The following is a 20,772-nucleotide window of genomic DNA, read 5'->3' on the forward strand; positions in this document are numbered from 1 at the left end:
ATCTATGTACAATACTTCAGTGATGGGAAACAGAACACCCCATTATGTGGCAACAGTTAGCTCATGAGCTGGCTCAAGATGTTGGGACATCTTTAGGTTATGTGGAAAACTGAACAAACAAGTGAAGTCTGCAGAGACTGGCTACACTGGCACTACTCCAATCATGCAGGCAGTGAAACTACTAGTGACGCCCTAGAATAAATGATAAACAAAGCAAGTGCAGTTGGTGTCCATTATTTCAACTGATTAAACCAAAACCAATTAAATGTCAGTGATGTTATGCTTCTAGGAAATTCTCTAGTGTTATTTGAATTAGTGAAAATACAAAGTTCAGAATAAAATTGCAATTTTTGTAAATTTATGTAGTGTTGGAAGTTGATGCTTCCTAAAAAGCAGTGTGTGCACCACCAAAGGTAAGCCACTATACAAAAAAACTATTAGTTGGTGTACAGGTGTCTCCAGCTGTACTCCAGTATACCATGCACAGAAGACTTGTACATCTGTCCCTAGTGGTTGCTCAGAGTACAGGAAAAACAAATTGTTCCAGGGTAACGAAAGCAGCCAAATTTCCCATTGTCTAATTAATGTTTTGCAGCCCTAGTGCAACAAGGTGATTAATTCTGCTATGAACTGCCAAGGAACAAAGTGCTAGGCAACAACTTCACCAGTGGCAGTCTGCAGACAAGAGAAACGCTGTTGCCAGACTTACTTTTGGATTACTACACAATATTGAGATGCAGCTGTAACAGCTTTTGCTCCTGGCATAAACATGGGAATCTTGAGCACTACTACTAATGCAACAAACACCTTCTGAAGGATTTGCAACTCACAAAAATCTGTGCTGCAGAGGTGAACTTTAGGACTGAATATACCAGAGGTGTTCAAACGGTGACCTGTGGGCCACATGCCACCCTCAATCCTTAGCAACCCAGTCCTTGCACTTCGATTTCTTATTCAGTGGGTTGCTCGATTTGAACTTTATGGTTTTTGCTTTGTTGCTTCATTGGTAGTCGTTAATCCTGAATCAGAACATGAATCAGCAATTTGTTAAAGGCAAATCGTGTCAGAGTAACCGGATTGAGTTCTTTGATGAAGTAACAGAGGGGGTTGATGAAGGTAGTGCAGTAGATATATATGGACTTTCAAAAAAAGCATTTGATGAAATACCATGACGTGTATCTCTTAACAAATATTTGAAATCATTACAAGGTATCCAGAATCATGGATACAATGCAATCACAACACATCAAGAAAAGCCATGATGAATGGTTAGGAGGAGGCAGTTTGAACTTGTTAATGTCCAAGAGTTTAATTTTTTTTTTTTTTTTTTAAAAAGACTTTAAAATGAGGGACCAGGGTACAGTCATTGTTTTCTGCACTATCAAGATTGGAGAGAGTAAAAGGTGAGGTAAATTGGGTCAGGTGATGCCAAATATATGTTTTAAAAGCTTGAACAGTCTGAGGGAGAGGACAGGTTTTACAGTTGAGATCCGAGAAGAATAAGTGAGTAGGAGACTGTAATGAGTAATATCAACACTGACGATTTGTGGAGGAAGAGCATATTTGATGCTTGAAATGAATGAAAAAAGGTTCAGAGGACTACTAACCATAATGAAGATTTCAAAATTCAGTATTCATGTTGCTGATCTGTACAAATGGGAAGTGGTGTTCAAGGATCAGTGCTGGAACCATTGTTCACTATTTACATAAACAATTTGGACTCCGGAATCAAAATTTGCAGACGCCACCAAATTAGGGAGTTTAAAAAAAAAAATTGTTTATGGGATCAGGGAGTCACTGGCAATGCCAGCATTTATTGCCCATCCCTAGTTGCCCTCGAGAAGGTGGTGGTGAGCCGCCTTCTTGAACTGAAGTCAGTGTGGTGATAGTACTCCCAGTGCTGTTAGGGAGGGAGTTCCAGGATTTTGACCTAGCGACGAAGGATCGGCAATATACTTCCAAGTCAGGATAGTGTGCGACTTGGAGGGGAACTTGGAGGCGGTGGTGTCCCCATGCGCCTGCTGCCCTTGTCCTTCTAGGTGGAAGAGGTCGCAGGTTTGGGAGGTGCTGCCGAAGAAGCCTTGGCGAGTTGCTGCAGTGCACCTTGTAGTTGGCACACACTGCAACTGGTGGTGGAGGGAGTGAATGTTTAAGGTGGTGGCTGGGGTGCCAATCAAGCGGGCTGCTTTGTCCTGGATGGTGTCGAGCTTCTTGAGTGTTGTTGGAGCTGTACTCATCCAGGCAAGTGGAGCATATTCCATCACACTCCTCACTTGTGCCTTGTAGATGGTGGAAAGGCTTTGGAGAGTCGGGAGGTGAGACACTCGCCGCAGAATACCTAGCCTCTGACCTGCTCTTGTTGCCACAGTATTTATGTGGCTGGTCCAGTTAGGTTTCTGGTTAATGGCAAGCCCCAGGATGTTGATAGTGTGGGATTCCGCAATGGTAATGCCATTGAATGTCAAGGGGAGGTGGTTAAGACTCTCGCTTGTTGGAGATATGTTGCCTGCCACTTATCAGCCCAAGCCTGAACGTCGTCCAGGTCTTGTTGCATGCAGGCATGGACTGCTTCATTATCTGTTCAGCACCATTCACAACTCCTCACTCATCAGCAAACATCCCCATTTCTGACCTTATGTTGGCGGGAAGGTCATTGATGAAGCAGCTGAAGCTGGTTGGGCAGAGGACACTGCCCTGAGGAACTCCTGCAGCGATGTCCTGGGGCTGTGATGATTGACCTTCAACCACCACAACCATCTTCCTTTGTGCTTGGTATGACTCCAGCCAGTGGAGTGTTTTCCCCGATTCCCATTGACTTCAGTTTTACTAGGGCTCCTTGATGCCAGACTCCGTCAAATGCTGCCTTGATGTCAAGGGCAATCACTCTCACCTCTGGAATTCAGCTCCTTTGTCCATGTTTGGACCAAGGCTGTAATGAGGTTGGGAGCAGAGTGGTCTTGGCGGAACCCAAACTGGGCATCAGTGAGCAAATGCCACTTGATAGCACGGTCGATGACACCTTCCATCACTTTGCTGATGATTGAGAGTAGACTGATGGGGCTGTAATTGGCCGGGTTGGATTTGTCCTGCTTTTTGTGGACAGGACATACCTGGGCAGTTTGCCACATTGTCGGATAGATGCCAGTGTTGTAGCTGTACTGGAACAGCTTGGCTAGAGGCGCGGCTAGTTCTGGAGCACAAGTCTTCAGCATGATTGCCGGGATGTTGTCGGGGCCCATAGCCTTTGCTGTATCTAGTGCGCTCAGCCGTTTCTTGATATCACGTGGAGTGAATCGACTTGGCTGAAGACTGGCCTCTGATGGTGGGGACCTCAGGAGTAGGCCGATATGGATCATCCACTCAGCATTTCTGGCTGAAGTTGGTTGCAAACGCTTCAGCTTTGTCTTTTGCACTCACGTGCTGGGCTCCACCATCATTGAGGATGGGGATATTCATGGAGCCTCCTCCTCCCGTTAATGGTCCACCACCATTCACAGCTGGATGTGGCAGGACTGCAGAGCTTTGATCTGATCCGTTGATTGTGGGATCGCTTAGCCTTGTCTATAGCATGCAGTTTCTACTTTTTAGCATGCATGTAGTCCTGTGTTGCAGCTTCCCCAGGTTAGCATCTCATTTTTAGGTACGCCTGGTGCTGCTCCTGGCATGCGCTTCTATGAACCAGGGTTGGTCGCCTGGCTTGGTGGTAATGGTAGAGTGAGGGATATGCCAGGCCATGAGGTTACAGAATGCGGTGGAATACAATTCTGCTGCTGCTGGTGGCTCACAGCACCTCATGGATGCCCAGTTTTGAGCTGCTAGATCTGTTCTGAATCTATCCCATTTAGCACGGACGTAGTGCCATACAACATGGAGGGCGTTCTCAGTGTGAAGACAGGACTTCGTCTCCACAATGACTGTGCGGTGGTCACTGCTGCTAATGCGGTCATGGACAGATGCATCTGCAACAGGGAGATTGGTGAGGACGAGGTCAAGTAGGTTTTTCCCCTCGTGTTGGTTCACTCACCACCTGTTGTAGGCCCAGACTGGCAGTTATGTCCTTCAGGACTTGGCCAGCTTGGTCAGTAGTGGTGCTACCGAGCCACTCTTGGTGATGGACATTAAAGTCCCCCACCCAGAGTACATGCTGTGCCCTTGCTATTCTCAGTGCTTCTTCCAAGTGGTGTTCAACATGGAGGAGTACTGATTCATCAGCTGAGGGAGGGCAGTAGGTGGTAATCAGGAGGCTTCCCTGCCCATGCTTGACTTGAAGCTATGAGACCTCATGGGGTCCGGAGTCAATGTTAAGGACTCCCAGGGCCACTCCTTCCCGACTGTATACCACTGTGCTACCACCCCTGGTGGGTCTGTCCTGCCGGTGGGACAGGACATACCTAGGGATAGTGATGGAGGAGTTCAGAACATTGGCTGAAAGGTATGATTCTGTGAGTATGACTGTGTCAGGCTGTTGCTTGGCTAGTCTGTGGGACAGCTCTCCCAATTTTGGCACAAGTCCCCAGATGTTGAAGAGGACTTTTCAGGGTTGACTGGGCTGGGTGTGCCATTGCCGTGTCTGTAGCTGGTGCCGAGGTCGATGTCGGGTGTTTCGTCCGGTTTCATTCTTATTATTTTGTTTCGTAGCAGTTAGTTACAACGGAGTGTCTTGCTAGGCCATATCAGAGGGCAATTAAGAGTCAACCACATTGCTGTGGGACTGGAGTCACATAAAAGGCCAGACCAGGTAAGGATGGCAGAATTCCTTCCCTAAAAGGGCATTAGTGAACCAGATGGGTTTTTACGACAATCCGATAGTTTCAGTGGTCACCATTACTGATAGTAGCTTTTTATTCCAGATTTATTTAATTAAATGGATTTAAATTCTCCAGCTGCCGTGGTGGGATTTGAACTCACGTCTCTGGATCATTACTCCAGTGACATTACCACTACGCTACCATAGTTAATACTGAAGATGACTGCAACAAAATACAAGATGACATTAATAAACTTGCAGAATGGGTTTGCAATTGGCAAATTAATTCCAATATGGACAAGTGTGAGGTGGTTCATTGTGGTAGAAGAAATAAGGCGTCCACATAGTCCTTGGAAAATAAGAGTGTAAATGGGGTAGAGGAGCAAAGGGATCTAGGGGTACAGATATGTAAATCACTAAACAGCGACACAGGTTAATAAGGCCATTAAAAAAAAAAAAAAAGCACTGGGGTTGATTTCTAAAGGAACAGAATCGAAACGCAGAGAACATTGGCTGGTCTGCATATTGTAAGAAAGGGTGTGCGCGCGCGTGTACCAAAACTAGGGATCATAAATATAAGATAGTCACTAATAAATCCAATAGGGAATTCAGCAGAAACAAGAGAATGGTTAGAATGTGGAACAGCAGTTGCAGCAAATAGCATAGATGCACTTAAAGGGAAACTAGATAAACACGAGGGAGAAAGGAATAAAAGGTTATGCCAATAGGGTTAGATGAAAAGGGGTGGGAGGAGGCTCGTGTGGACCAAACACCGGTCGCCTGTCATTTTAATTCACCGCTCCATTCCCACTCGGACCTCACCGTCCTTGGCCTCTTGCATTGTTCCACGGAAGCTCAACGTAAACTCGAGGAACAGCACCTCATCTTGCGATTAGGCACTTTACAGCCTTCCGGACTCAATATCAAGTTCAACAATTTCAGATCATAACCTCGGCCCCTATTACATTTTTACTTATTTTTTTTTTCTCCACCCCTTTGTTTTGTGTTTTCCCTCCCCCCCCTCCCTTTTTTCCCCCTCTCTCCCACATGGCAGCTGTCTCTCTTTCTGCCAGTACACTTCACACCTAATCTGAGCCATCTTTTGTCTCCACTTGTCCTATTACCATCTCGTCTGGTTTTGAATACCTCTTAATGTCTCTTTACTTCTTTTGTTCTATCGCAGCCCTGCCTTCGATCTATTTCATTTCCTTTCCAGTTTTGAAAAAGGGTTTCGACCCGAAACGTCGACTCTAATTTCTCTCCACGGATGTTGCCTGGCCTGCTGAGTTTTTCCAGCATTTTCTGTTATTACCGATATGGACCAGTTGGGCCAAATGGCCCATTTCTGTGCTGCATATTTAATATAACAGACTTATTCAGAAAATAGAAGCACATGGGATTAAAAGGAACTGTGGTACATAATTGGCCAAAGGATTGGAGACAGAGTAGCGCTGAATGGCTGTTTTTCTGACTAGAGAAGTATGCAGTAGGATCCCCCAGGGATCAGTATTAGGACCATTGCTTTTCTTCTTGTATATAAAATGACCTGGACTGGGGAGTACAATTTTGAAGTTGGGGATGATACAAAACTTGGCAACATAGTAAATAGTGAGCACGAGTGTAGCAGACTTCAGGAGGACATAAAGACTAGTGAAATGGGCAGTCACAATTTAATGTTGCTAAGTGCGAAGTGGCGCACTTGGGAGGAACAACATGGAGAGGCAGTATAATCGAAATAATACTATTTTAAGGGGGGGGGCGCAAGAGCAGAGGGACCGGGGGGGGGGGTCCATGTTCACAAATTTTTGACGATGTCAGGGCAAGTTAATAAGGCCATTAAGTGTATGGGCATTGAATAAAAAAACAAGGCAGTCATGTTAAATCTTTACAAATCACTAGTTAGGCCTCAGCTGGAGTATTATGCACAATTCTGGCCACCACACTTTAGGAAGCATGTCAAGGCTTCGGAGAGGGTAGAGGAGGTTTACCAGGACACCACCAGCGAAGAGGGATTTCAGGTATGGGAAAGAGATGGGAGATGCTGGGATTGTTCTCCTTACATCAGAGCATGTTAAGGGGTTACCCAATCGAGGTATTCAAAATAATATGGGGTTTTGATAGAGCAAATGGAGAGAAACTGTTTCCTCTGGCAAGTGGGTCAGTAAACTGTGGTCACAGATTAAAAAATAATTGAGAAAAGAAACTAGGGAGGAAATGAGAATTCCACCCACCCCCCCCCCCCACAGAGGGTTATTAAAATCTGAAACACTGCTTGAAAGCATGGTAGAAGCCAATTCCATAGGAACTTTCAAAAGATTGCACCTGTACTTGAAGAGGATTACTTTGCAGGGTTATTGGGGGGGGGGGGGGGGGGAAAGCTGGGGTGCAGGATTAAGTTGGACAGGTCTTTCAAACAGTCAGCACAGGCACGACAGGCTGAATGGCCTCCTTCTGTGCTCCAAGATTCTAACCCGTTATAACCTTGAAGACCTCTATCAGGTCACTCTTCAACCATCTCACCTCTAGCAACAGGGTCTCAAAATTTCAAGTTTATCATCCCTGGTAAGAACCCAGTGAATCGATACTACACATTTCCTTTCTTATAGAAAGCAGGTGCACAAAACTATAAGCAATACTCCAATTGAGGAGCAGCTAAGATATTGAATTTTTAGAAGATAAGCTTCTTGCTTTTGTATTCTATTCCCCTAGTTAGAAAAGCAAGGATTCCATTTGCTGTTTTGTGGCCATTTTGATTTGCACTTCTCCCTACATAGCTGTACACCAACATCCCTCCGCTTCCCTACGGCATTTAACATTTTAAAATGTATTTGCTTTCTCGATTCTTACTTCCAAAATGTATTACTTTACATTGAACGGCATTACCGTCGATATACCTATTCTGCTAGCCTATCTAGGTCTCTGCAGTCTTTCACAATCCCGAACAAATTATGGCAAATTGTGACATCAACAAATTGATTGTTCCCTCAATCCTGGAGTCCAGATCATTTATGTCTGCAGTGAATAAATGCAGCCTTACCATGAACACCTGTGGAACACCATTCCATTAAGATACCCTTTACTCTCTGCCCTTCAATTATCTCTTGCATCCAAGTAGCCACATTCCCTTTGTGTTCATGTTCAGGCTTGTGTGGTAGCTTATCAAATGTTTTTCAAAAGTCAATGTAAATGTACTTCATTTCCTTCATCCATCTTTTCAAAGGTTAGTCAAGCACTGCCTGCCTTCCAGAAATCTGGGCTTCCTGGCCCTGATTAGCTCTCATTTCTCAAAATAGTTAGTAATTCAATTCCGCATTATTATAGGCACATATTTTACAACAAGTTGCGTTTATATACAGCACCTTGAACATAAAGCATTCCAAGGCGCTTACAAATAACTGAAGAATAAGTAGGCTATAATTTACAACCTTTATGGGGGAAAAGAGAGACACCCCCACCACCCCGGGACAATTTTTTCTTTCTACAGAATTTTTGTAAATTACACGCAATGTGCATCATTTCATCTGCAGCTTCACTCAAGATCCTTAGATGTGAGCCACCAAATCAAAGTGCTTTTTCTACTTCAAATCTGAACAATTTCTTTAGGATCATATCTCTGAATAATAACTCCCACTAACTTGTACAATTTCAATAGCCAACACTTCTGTGGAAAAAGGGTACTCATCTGGTATCTCTACCACTCATTCTCCAGTACAAGCTGGTCTCATCTCTTCTAAGCTGCCCAACCCCTACCTTGACTATCTCATCAACATGCCTTAGGCAGCCTTTTTATTGCCCTTTATGTTTGTTAATTTTCTCATGCTTGTTTAGAATTTTTTTTGGAACTTTCCCATATATTTTTCATTTCTCCCCTGTAAGCATTAAATGTTTCTTTTTTTAAGTTTCAAATTTCAACTAATCTCCCTATTCATCTATGGAATGCCAGCCTTTGATGCAATACCAGCCTTTGATGCACTCGCTTTTCTCCTTACTAGATATAGAAACATAGAAGATAGGAGCAGGAGTAGGCCATTCGGCCCTTCGAGCCTGCTCCGCCATTCAACGAGATCATGGCTGATCATCCAAACCCTAGCACCCGGTCCCTACACCGACAGCCATCCCACCCAAGTCTTTAATCCCCCCTACCACTAAGGGTCAATTTTTATCATGGCCAATCAACCTAACCCGCACATCTTGGGACTGTGGGAGGAAACCGGAGCACCCGGAGAAAACCCACGCAAACACGGGGAGAATGTGCAAACTCCACACAGACAGACAGTCACCCGAGGCCGGATTTGAACCCGGGTCCCTGGCGCTGTGAGGCAACAGTGCTAACCACTATGCCACCGTGCTGTATGGTTAGTATGCACCGTGCAGTATGTATCTCCTTACTGGATATACTTGCTTTTCTCCTTACTGGATATACTTGCTTTTCTCCTTACTGGATATACTTGCTTTTCTCCTTACTGGATATACTTGCTTTTCTCCTTACTGGATATACTTGCTTTTCTCCTTACTGGATATACTTGCTTTTCTCCTTACTGGATATACTTGCTTTTCTCCTTACTGGATATACTTGCTTTTCTCCTTACTGGATATACTTGCTTTTCTCCTTACTGGATATACTTGCTTTTCTCCTTACTGGATATACTTGCCCTTTTCATCTTGTTTAAATATTGCCTATTGCTGATCTACAGTTCTATTTGCCAAATTTCCTTCTATTTAATCTGGCCACAATCCCTTTTTTCTAACTGTGTTATTTTCCCACTCAAAGAAGTATCCTTGTCTTTGACTTTGAGATTCTTACACTTAACCTAACTTTACTGTGGTCACTGCTTCCAAATGGTGCCCTACTTTAGGTCACCTACCTGCTTAGATTCATTACCCAAAATGAGACCAATTAGTATTTCCTTCTTTGTTGGAGTAGAAACATTCAAAAACACACGTACAAATTTAACCTCTAATATTTATCAAAACATTCTTAAACTTGTTCCCTTAATAGCTCAGCAAGTTTCTCTCATGTAGGGCTGATTTATCTGGTTTGTTACTGGGCGTAGGACAAGTTATCAGCAGTACAACTGCCACAAACGGCTTAAGTGCCACTGGTTAGAGAGCAGTCCATTCACGATAATTTTCTTCATAAATGAAGACATTGCAAGTTCTGCAAAAGAACAAAACTTGGCAGGCAACATGAATGGCTCCAGTGGTACAAATCTGAGGAGATAGCCTACACATTGTCACAGTCAAAGACAGACAGGTGGAAAACAAATTCATAACACCGTTAAACTGACTTAAGACAGACAAGTTCAGAATTAGTCAAATACATAATCAGCCCAACCAGTCTGTTGGCGTCACTTTCCACTCAAGCAAATAGTCCTAATCAAAAATTTACCCGCCCTGTTGACCTATCCCATTTCTGTCATGCACCTATTCAATCCAATCTTGAATGCAACACAGAATCCCCACAGTGCAGATAGAGGCCATTTCGGCCCATCAAGCCTGCACCGACACATATCCCACCCTATCCCTGTAACCCCACGTATTTAATCCCCTAACACTAAGGGTCAATTTATCATAGCCAAATCAACCTAACCCGCACATCTTTGGACTGTGGGAGGAAACCGGAGCACCTGGAGGAAACCCACGCAGACACAGGGAGAATGTGCAAACTCCACACAGACAGTCGCCAGAGGCCGGATTTGAACCTGGGTCCCTGGCGCTGTGAGGCAACAGTGCTAACCACTATGCCACCGTGCCCAGTTTCAATTTCAACTATTAATCCTGGAAGTGAATTCCACAGCCTCAACTTTTAAGAGGTTTACCTTGTTCTTGGTTTGAAATCTCTTGCATTTAGTCTTGTATCTATGGCTCCTCATTCTTGGGCCCCTTAACAACTGGAAGCTGTTTTCTATCTACAATGTCCCATCCTTTCATAATTTTAAACACTTCTCATAATCTGCATTGTTCCAACAGAAAAATACAAGTTCTCAATAAAAGTGTGTAGTTGAAGGTGAAAAGACCTGGGAGACACCCACAAACAAAGTGAGAAAATGGAGGAACTTGGTTAAAGAGAGGAAAAATTCCCTGCAATTGAACTGCAAACAGAAAATGCCATTAAAACACAATGGATCCAACAGTCCTGGAGATAACAGACCAACACTCTGGGGGCAAAACCCCAGTCATCACTGTGTTCTCACCAAGGGTTGGCACCAGGCAAAAACACGCCTTGCCAGCATGGTATTCTGATGAACAGTCTTCATCAGAAATGTCAACCTCTGTTCCCTCCCAATACTAAGACACACTCCACGTTCCCAACTTCTTATGCTGTAAAGAAAATTAAGTGGAGAATTGTACAGGAAACTCTTTACCGGCGCCTAAATAACCAGAAATCTCTCTTAACCGGCAAAATTCAGGAGTAGGTTCAGGTAAGTTTTACTTCATATTAGTGGCCGTGTAACCAGGGTTCCTGCACATGTTGCCATGCAACAGGGATGCCTGGATCTGTGGCCGTGTACGGGGCTCTCGTACCTCAGTAAGTATACCTCTCTGTAATCCGGACTTTGATCAGCCGGCACTATGCCGGTCCCGGATAAAAAAAAAAAGGTTTCTTGTATCTTGTCCATGGAGCATAATGATGAGGGGAGAGGACAGGACAATGCAAGATTATTTGGGTAAAAAAAATCCAAGTGACTGACAAAATCATTTAAAAAAAAATTTAAGAATCTAGTGTTGATTTGGTACCTGTCCTGTCAAACAGTTATAATGTATGTACGTAGAGCTTAGCAGCCAACTAAAGCCAGAAGTGTCGTGCTGGGCCTGTCCAGATAGTATTGCAGGTTTGACTGGTTACAGGCCAGAGAGAGATCATTCAAACTTAAACAATGTGGCTGTGTTGGTTTGTATTTAACTGGCAGTTCCGTTTAGAATTTGAGGGGTCAGATGTCCAAAATTGAGGAAATCCCAGCAACTCTTCCACAACATGAGGAGTCCGCTCAAAAATTCAGAAGCCAGTCAGTTTGATATTCCTTCAAGGATAAATACTAGGTGCACAATTGCACATTCTGTCTTCCAAACCTGGGTGGTGCCTGGAGAGCTGTATACCATTCGGGTGAAATACAGGTGGTTACTGGCCCATCACTGGCAATGGCAGTGATCAGAAATGATGAGGTGACAAATAAGGATGATCACACTGATGCTGGGACAGCGCGAGAATGTTACTCAAGCAGAGAACCATGATCGACTAGCATTGCTCTCCAATTTTACTGAATCAGCATGCCACCTGTCCGAGGACCAATAAGAAACAGTCCCTTGTGCTTTTTTTTAAAAAAAAGTCATCCTCAAAATGTAAGAATAGGATGCTGCTGATGGAACACTATCAAAGTAAAAGTGCATACACAAATTACTTGAGCATGTTACCTGAATCTCAGATTTTCATCTATTCAACTGCACTCATATTTTTCTTGAACCAAGCATTACAAGATAAATATGGATGAGGAGGGGGCTCAGCGGCAGAGAGAGTGGACCAACCTGTGAGGGAACAGGCGAAGGAGGAGCAAGGAAATAAAGCCTGAGGCTCGAGGCCCAGACTGAGCTATTGGGAGCAGCAGCAAGAGCGGACCTCAACAGGCAACATTCAAAAGTGACGTCAGAGATTAAAAGTGAAGTCGGCACAAGGGAAGATTGGTAATTAGGACCTGGTGAGTATTTCTACGGTCCAGTCGTTAAAGTAAAAGTAAGGGCTCTAGTTTAGAGTAAGTAGTGTGCAAAGTGAAGTAAGGTCCCTAATGTATTTAATATTCTTAAGTTTGCGTGGGTTTTCTCCGGGTGCTCCGGTTTCCTCCCACAGTCCAAAATATGCGCAGGTTAGGTTGATTGGCTATGATAAATTGACCCTTAGTGTTAGGGGGATTAAATACGTGGGGATAGGGTGGAATATGTGTCGGTGCAGGCTCGATGGGCCGAAGTGGCCTCTATCTGCATTGTGGGGTTTCTGTGAATCTGTGAATTTAAAGGAAGTAAAAAGGGAGTAAATTAAGGGTAGGACATGGCAGGCCATCTCAGCAGTGTGGAGTGCTCCTCCTGTGCTATGTGGGAAGTCAGGGACACTTTGGTGTCCAGGGCGAACATGTGTCCAGGAAGTGTCTCCAGCTGCAGCTACTCGAAATCTACGTTTCGGAGCTGGAGCTGCTGCTGGAGTCACTGTGATCATCCACGAGGCTGAGATCTTCGTGGATAGCACGTTTAACGAGGTGGTCACACCGCAGCTAAAGAGTGCACCACCAGACAGAGTAAAAGAACTAGGAAGGTAGTGCAGGAGTCCCCTGGTTCCATCTCCCTCTCCAACAGATTTTCCATTTTGGATACTGCTGGGGGAGATGGTTTCTCAGGGGAATGCAGCAAGAGCCAAGTCCGTGGCGCTACGAGTGGCTCAGCTGCACAGGAGGGGAGGAAAAAGAGTGGGAGAGCAATAGTGATAGGGGATTCTATCGTAAGGGGAACAGATAAGACGTTTCTGTGGCCGCAGACATGACTCCAGGATGGTATGTTGCCTCCCTGGTGCCAGGGTCAAGGATGTCACTGAGCGGCTGCAGGATATTCTGAAAGGGGGAGGGTGAACAGCCAGAGGTCGTGGTCCATATCAGTACCAACGACATAGGTAGAAAGAGGGATGAGGTCCTGCAAGCAGAATATAGGGAGCTAGCAAATAAATTAAAAAGCAGGACCTCAAAAGGTTGTAATCTCAGAATTACTCCCAGTGCCACGTGCTAGCGAGAGCAGAAATAAGAGAATAGACCAGATGAATGCGTGGCTGGAGAGATGGTGTAGGAGGGAGGGATTTAAATTCCTGAGGCATTGGGACCGATTCTGGGGAAGGTGGGACCTGGATGGGTTGCACCTCGGCAGAAACGGGACCAACATCCTCACAGGGGGGTTTGGTAGTGCTGTTGTGAAGGATTTAAACTTGTTTGTCAGGGGGCTAGGAACCCAAGTGTGGGCCCAGAATGGAGAGAAACAAAACTGGAAGTGCAAGTTAGAAAAGTAATCAGCAAAACTAGTAAGGAGCAGAAACAAAAGCCAACAGTAAAGAGGTCAAAGTGCAGAAAAATATTAAACAGGCACAGTTGAAGGCACTTTATCTAAATGCACGTAGCATTCGCAACAAGGTAGATGAATTAATTTGCAACAAACATATTCTTCTAGGGCATAAAAACCCAAAAGGAAAAATGTGATCCAACCATGGCTAACAAAAGAAATGAAAGCTAGTATTAAGTCAAAGGAGGAAGCTTATAAAGTTGCCAGAAAAAGCAGTCAGCCTGAGGATTGGGATTTTTTAGGAATCAGCAAAGGGAGACCAAGAAATTGCTAAAGACTGGAAAAATGGAATATGAGCACAAGCTAGCTAAAAATGGATTGTAAAAGCTTCTATAGGTATGTGAAAAGGAAAAGACTGGCAAAGGTAAATGTAGGTCCTTTACAGTCAGAGATGGGAGAATTTATAATGGGGAATGAGGAAATGGCAGAGAAATTAAATAAACACTTTGTTTCTGTCTTCACTGAAGACACAAAAAACCTCCCAGAAATACGAGAAAACCAAAAGGTGTGGCGAGAATGAGGAACTTAAAAGAAATTAGTAAAAAAAAACAGTACTAGCAAAATTAATAGGACTAAAAGTCAATAAATCCCAAAGACCAGATGACCTACATCCTAGGGTTTTGAAAGAGGTGGCCATTGGGGTAGTGGACACATTGGTTGTCATCTTCCAGAATCTATAGAATTTTGGAAGGGTTCCTGCAGATTGGAGGATAGCAAATGTAACCCCCTCTATTTAAGAAAGGAGGGAGAGAGAAAACAGGGAACTACAGACCAGTTAGCCTCACATCAGTAGTTGGGAAAATGCTGGAATATATTACAAAGGATGCAATAACTGGGCACTTAGAAACTAATAGTAAGATTGGGCAGAGTCAACAAGGATTTATGAAAGGGAAATCCTGTTTGACAAACCTATTGGGAGTTCTTTGAGGATGTAACTAGTGGAGTAGACAAAGGGGAGCCGGTAGATGTGGTGTATTTGGATTTTCAGAAGGCCTTCGATAAGGTCCCACACAAGAGGTTGGTGAACAGAATTAGGGCACATGGAATTGGGGGTAATATACTAGCATGGATTGAGAATTGGTTAACAGACAGAAAACAGAGTAGGGATAAACGGGTCTTTTTCAGGATGGCAGGCTATGACTGATGGGGTACCGCAAGGATCGGTGCTTGGGCCCCAGCTATTCACAATCTATATCGATGATTTGGATGAGGGGACTAAATGTAACATTTCCAAATTTGCTGCTGATACAAAGCTAGGTGGCAGTGTCAGTTGTGAAGAGGATGTGAAGAGGCTTCAGGGGGATCTCGACAGGCTCAGTGAGAGGGCGAGAACATGGCAGATGGAATATAATGTGGATAAATGTGAAGTTATCCACTTTGGTAGAAAAAAAAAGGCAGAGTATTTCCTAAATGGTGAAAGATTGGGGAATGCAGATGCTCAAAAGGGATCTGGGTGTCCTGAAAGTGAATGTGCAGGTGCAGCAAGCTATTAGGAAGGCAAATGGTATGCTGGCCTTCATTACAAGAGAATTTGAGTACAGGAGTAAAGAAGTCTTACTCCAATTATATAGGGCCTCGGTGAGACCACGCCTGGAGTACCGTGTACAATTTTGGTCTCCTTACCTAAGGAAGGATATACTTGCCATAGAGGGAGTGCAACGAAGGTTCACGAGATTGATTCTTGGGATGGCAGGACTGTCGTATGAGAAGAGATTGAGTAAACTAGGCCTGTATTCTCTTGAATTCAGAAGAATGAGAGGGGATCTCATTGAAGCATACAAAATGATTACAGGGCTCGATAGGATGGATGCTGGGAGAATGTTTCCCTTGGCTGGGGAATCTAGAACCAGGGGCCACAGCCTCAAGATAAAGGGTAGGCCATTCAGGACTGAGATGGGAAGAAATTTCTTCACACAGAGGGTGGTGAATCTTTGGAATTCTCTACCCAAGAGGGCTGTGGAGACTCAGTCATTAGGTATATTCAAAACAGAAGTCGATAGATTTCTGACTGGTAAGGGCATCAAGGGATATGGCGATAGGGCCGGTGAATGGAGTTGAGGCAGAAGATCAGCCATGATCTCACTGAATGGCGGAGCAGGCTTAAAGGGCTGAATGGCCTACTCCTGCTCCTATTTCTTATGTTCTTATTTTAGTTCACCTGACAAAAACCCTATAGCCACCCCCCCCCCCGAATATCATGCCCAATTGTTTCTTAAACTATTCCATGATCTGGGTGCCCATTCCATATGCTGATCACAAGAACTACATGCCAATGCAAATTTAAACTGGCAAAAGAAGAGCACGAGGCCACAAGCGTTAGAGTCCCCCAATGGGGGCGAAGCTTCATACTCCACTAGTCTTTCACTGCTCAAGTCTCAAATGTCATTCCTGTAAAATTCATTGAGCCCGCGGTTGCTACAAGTGCCACATCCAAACTTCATACACTAGACTCAGACTCAATTTCATTCCTCGGCTGCTCGCTTTGGCTGAAACCGGTTAGTGCACAATCCCTCATCCTGTTTCACGCCAAGCCTCAAACCCCACATTTTAGCTACAATTAAAGATAACCAATTTCTGCCTTCACAACACTGGACATCAACACCACCACCATCTTACTCCCTGCTAGTGAAATCTTTAGATGCCTTAGTCACCTCTAGGCATAATTACTGATATTTTCTTCTCCAACCTTCTGAATTCCACTTTGCAAGAAGACATTAGAAAACTTGCAGACTGGGCAGTTAAGTGGCAAATGAACTTATAATTGTGAGGTGATGCACTTGGTAGGAAAAATAGAAACATCACCTACACCCTAGAAAATAAGAAACTTAATCGGACAGAAGAGCAAAGGGATACAGATGAATAAATCATTAAAGACAGCATTGCAGGTCAACAAAGCAATTAAAAATGCTAACAAAGCACTGGGATTTATTTCTAGGAGTATAGAATTCAAAAGTAGTGACATTGGGGTCATGGGATTGGGGGCAATATATCAACACGGATTGAGGATTTGTTAACGGACAGAAAAGAGAACAGGAATAAACTGGTCATTTTCGGGTTGGCTGGTTGTATCTAGTGGGATGCCGCAAGGATCAGTGCTTGGGCCTCAGCTATTTACAATCCATCAATGACTAATGAGCAAGTGCAATGCATCCAAGCTTGCTGACAATACAAAGTTAGGTGGGAAAGTAAGCTGTGAGGAGGATGCAAAGGGATACAGAGAGATTAAGTGATTGGGCAAGAAGGTGACATAGATGGGGCAAGAAGGTGACAGATGGAATATAATGTGGGGGAAGTGTGAACTTATCCACTTTGGTAGGAAGAATAGAAAAGCAGAATTTTTTTTTTTTTTTTTATAAAAGGAAACTAGTAAATGTTGGTATTCAAAGGATAGGTGTATCCTTGTACACGAATCACAAAGTTAACATGCAGGTACAGCAAGCAATTAGGAAAGCAAATGGTATGTTGGCCTTTATTGCAAGAGGTTTGGAGTACAAGAGTAAGGAAGTCCTGCTGCAATTATATAGGGCTTTGGTGAAGCCACACCTGAAGTACCATGTACAGTTTTGGTCTCCTTAACTAAGGAAGGATATACTTGCCTTAGAGGGGGTGCAATTAAAATTGAGTAGATTGATTCCTGGGATGAGAGGGTTGTCCTATGAGGAGAGATCGAGTAGAATGGGCCTGTAATCTCTGGAGTTTAGAAGAATGAGAGGTGATCTCATTGAAACATAGGATTCTGAGGGGGATTAATAGGGTAAATGCTGAGAGGTTGTTTCCCCTGGCTGGTGAGTCTAGAACTAGGGGGCATAGTTTCAGGATAAGGAGTCGGCCATTTAGGACTGAGATGAGGAAAGATTTCATCAGAGGGTCGTGACTCTTTGGAATGACAGAGCATCCACATATAAACCTTTTAAAAATCCACGTGCTAGTTCCAGAACCTTCCCTCCTCTTGTAGCACAATAGACCACATTAAAAATGAACAATGTACAGTCTTTGTCAGTCTCATTTCTACCAAAAATACTTCCACGCTCTTGCTCTACCCCACCCCCCTTGATTCCAGAGAAGTCAGACTATGGGTCACCTTCAAGAGAATTGATGCAAAGCTTGTTTTTGAATTTTCTCAAGATGGAGTGGCGACATCATTAATGGCAAGAACAAACTCATATCTATAGTACCATCATTCACCAGGACAACCCAAAGTGTTTTACAGCCAATTAGTTAGTTTTGGAGTGTTACCGCTGTTATTTTGTGGGCAAACATGACAATCAACAGCAAGATCCCCAAACAGCAAATATGACAAGTGATCGGATAATCTATTTTGGTGATAATTAAGGAATGGATGTTGGCCAAGACATTGAAGAACTCTCCGCTCCTTTTCAAACCCTGCAATGGGATCTTTTTCATCTACCTGGACGGGCAGATGGGGGTGGGGGGGGGGGGGGGGGGGGGGGGGGGGGTTCTGGGTTGACCGTCACATCTGAAAGACAGTACGAAAATGCAGCAAACTTCAGCAGTGTGCTAAAATGTCAGTGTAGATTATGTGCCCAAGTCCTAGAGTGGAGCATGAACCGACAGCCTTCTAACTCAGGAGGCATGAAGGTTACCAAATGTGCCAATCTAACATTAGAAATGCTAAACAAAAACTCAGGATTGACAACCTGAAAGAAAAAACACAGAAAATGCTGTGAATACACAGCATGTCAACAACAAAAAAGAGTTAATGTTTTGAGAGGGAGCCTTTATCAGAACCACCCAAAACATCAACCTGCTTCTTTCAAATGCTAACTGACCAGCTGCGTATATATAGATTTTCTGTTATGAGTAAAATACATCACCCTAAAAATGACATTCAGATTTGTTCTAAAATATTAAAGCTGTGGGTTCTGTGAACATATTTTTTAAATGTTTAAAGCTTGCACGCAGTACTACATATATCTATAATTATCGTAACAAAGGTTCTAAAACAGGTTGATACAAAAAGGCAAGATTTTAATTCTGTTACTGGTTACAGTTCCTAAAAATAGGTATAGGCATTTGAGAAGTTTTTCTTCCCCCACTACTGTATATTTTCCAGATCATCCAAAAAAGGTCAGCTGCACATATATTCCTACTAAACTATGACAAAGATAGTGGGGCAGTCACATTAAACTCCAAGGATTTACTAAAACAATTATCTTAAGCTTGAATAAAATGGGGAACTAACTATGGAAATTGCCTACAACACAATTTAAAATTTAATGCAAGTAATTTGTTAATAGATTGACGACTTACTGGAAGACACTAGTTCCAAGTCTGAGGGTTATTTGCAGACAGAAGCTCCAGGGATATTGTTTGGTGCTAAAATCCTTACCATTCATCCGAACCAGCAGGCACAAAGAAGCCCTTGTGCTCCTTTCTGGACAGCAATTCCTTTTTTCAGGAAACACCAAATATTTATTCAGTGTAACACGTTCACAGAACCATTAAAAATTCCTTTAAAAAAAAAAGCTTCCAGCCCTGATCCAGGCAGCAACCCAAAAAAAATCGGACTAGTTGCAGTACGTTAATTAAGTGGAGTCCACATAGCTTTTAAAAATATACTTTTGTCTCTAAAATAACCTTCACTAGTTAATCCACAAATTTGCTTTCAAATTAACATTGATTATACAGCAAGGACTGGCTGCATTTTAACACCAAAAATTATGAAAATGAATCCAGTTCATTGCATTTCTTCGATTTATCTTAATTAGGAAGCTTGCAGAATAGAGGCCAAAATGAACATCTCTATTCCGATAGTTGCAGAAGACAGCAAGAACGCAGCGTCGTAATGAAGGCACCTACAGCTAAAGCGATTAATTCTATCTGTTAAAAAGGCACCCAAAAGTCTTTAAACAATACTGCACTACAAAAATCTCTCTTCTCCCCCCCCCCCCCTAATGATGTTCACTTTTTAATTTAAAAAAAGTCAGTACAAAACGACTCGCTCATCTTTCACTTGCATAGTTCCTACCCATCTCACCTCCGGCAGAGTCCAAAATGCAGAAAGCCTCACATCTACAGCCTGCAGTACGTAACGTCAAGCTCACGTTATATCAGCAGGCTTTTTTAAAGTAAGACTTGGAACCAGGAAAGCTAGTCAGTCACTGATGGAAATGATCATGTAACGGTAAATGCGATATTATGCAATCGTGTCCTGACCTTTGTGGCTGAATGGTTTAACCTAATCCCAGTCAATGTCAATATGGCACAGATTAGAAAAAACGCGAGGTTCGTCAACAGAAACGCTTAACAAAAAAAGACATTTAAAAAACATAGCAGAAAGATTACAAAAGCGACGCATTTTATGAAGCCGGTCCAATTTCTAGTTTCTAAAAAAGACTCCGCCAACAGGCCTCCTTGTCACTTCCATTTTAGGAGGCATATACATGCACACCTCCCATTAAATAGCAGTCAATTCCGAAGGGATTCTAGGTGATCGGAGTTTCACTCCTACCCTACAACGCTGAAATCAACGCACTTGCCTGTACACAAAAATAGCGAAAATAGACAGAGGTCGGAATGTGGCTGGAAATCGCGAAAGCCTTTTTAAACAAGCTGAAACGTACAGAATGCATGCATAATCTGGAGACTGCAATTAGCCCCATACAACAAACTGGAATCAAAATTATACATAATCAAATTGGGATCGGAAAGAGACAGGAATGGACCAAAAAAAGTAAAAATCGATTAAATAAAACAAATCGGCGCCTTTACTACAGCCCAGTTGTCAAATAATCGAGCGCAATACTCTGTATGGGATCAGATTTCATTTGTAAACTCGAAGAACAGGACACAGTTGGCAGATAAACTATTAAACAGGCGCAAGAGATCATGGAAAAGCCTGCAACAAAAAAACTAGAGTTTACAAACAGGCGCCTCTTCTATAGGCACCATTTAAAGAGCGGCCAGAATTGCAC

At 43.3% G+C, this 20,772-nt stretch overlaps 1 protein-coding gene across 4 annotated transcripts in view; it reads right to left on the bottom strand.

Moving 5' to 3' along the window:
- Positions 1 to 20,741, bottom strand: part of LOC147114612 (polyamine-transporter SLC45A4-like) — a 98,866-nt gene extending 78,125 nt beyond the window's left edge. For 2 of the 4 annotated variants that reach the window (XM_085992431.1, XM_085992429.1), the window contains exon 1: positions 19,188 to 19,734. The gene's annotated coding sequence lies outside the window, so the exon portion shown is untranslated. Of the gene's footprint in view, positions 1 to 19,187; positions 19,739 to 19,835 lie in introns of those variants that run through there. The other 2 variants (XM_085992430.1, XM_085992432.1) reach the window with 2 other exon arrangements.
- Positions 20,742 to 20,772: the final 31 nt, after the last annotated feature.

Source organism: Somniosus microcephalus, chromosome 7 (assembly GCF_052327205.1).
Source record: "Somniosus microcephalus isolate GS21.2 chromosome 7, FLI_Smic_1.0, whole genome shotgun sequence".
NCBI lineage: Eukaryota > Metazoa > Chordata > Chondrichthyes > Squaliformes > Somniosidae > Somniosus > Somniosus microcephalus.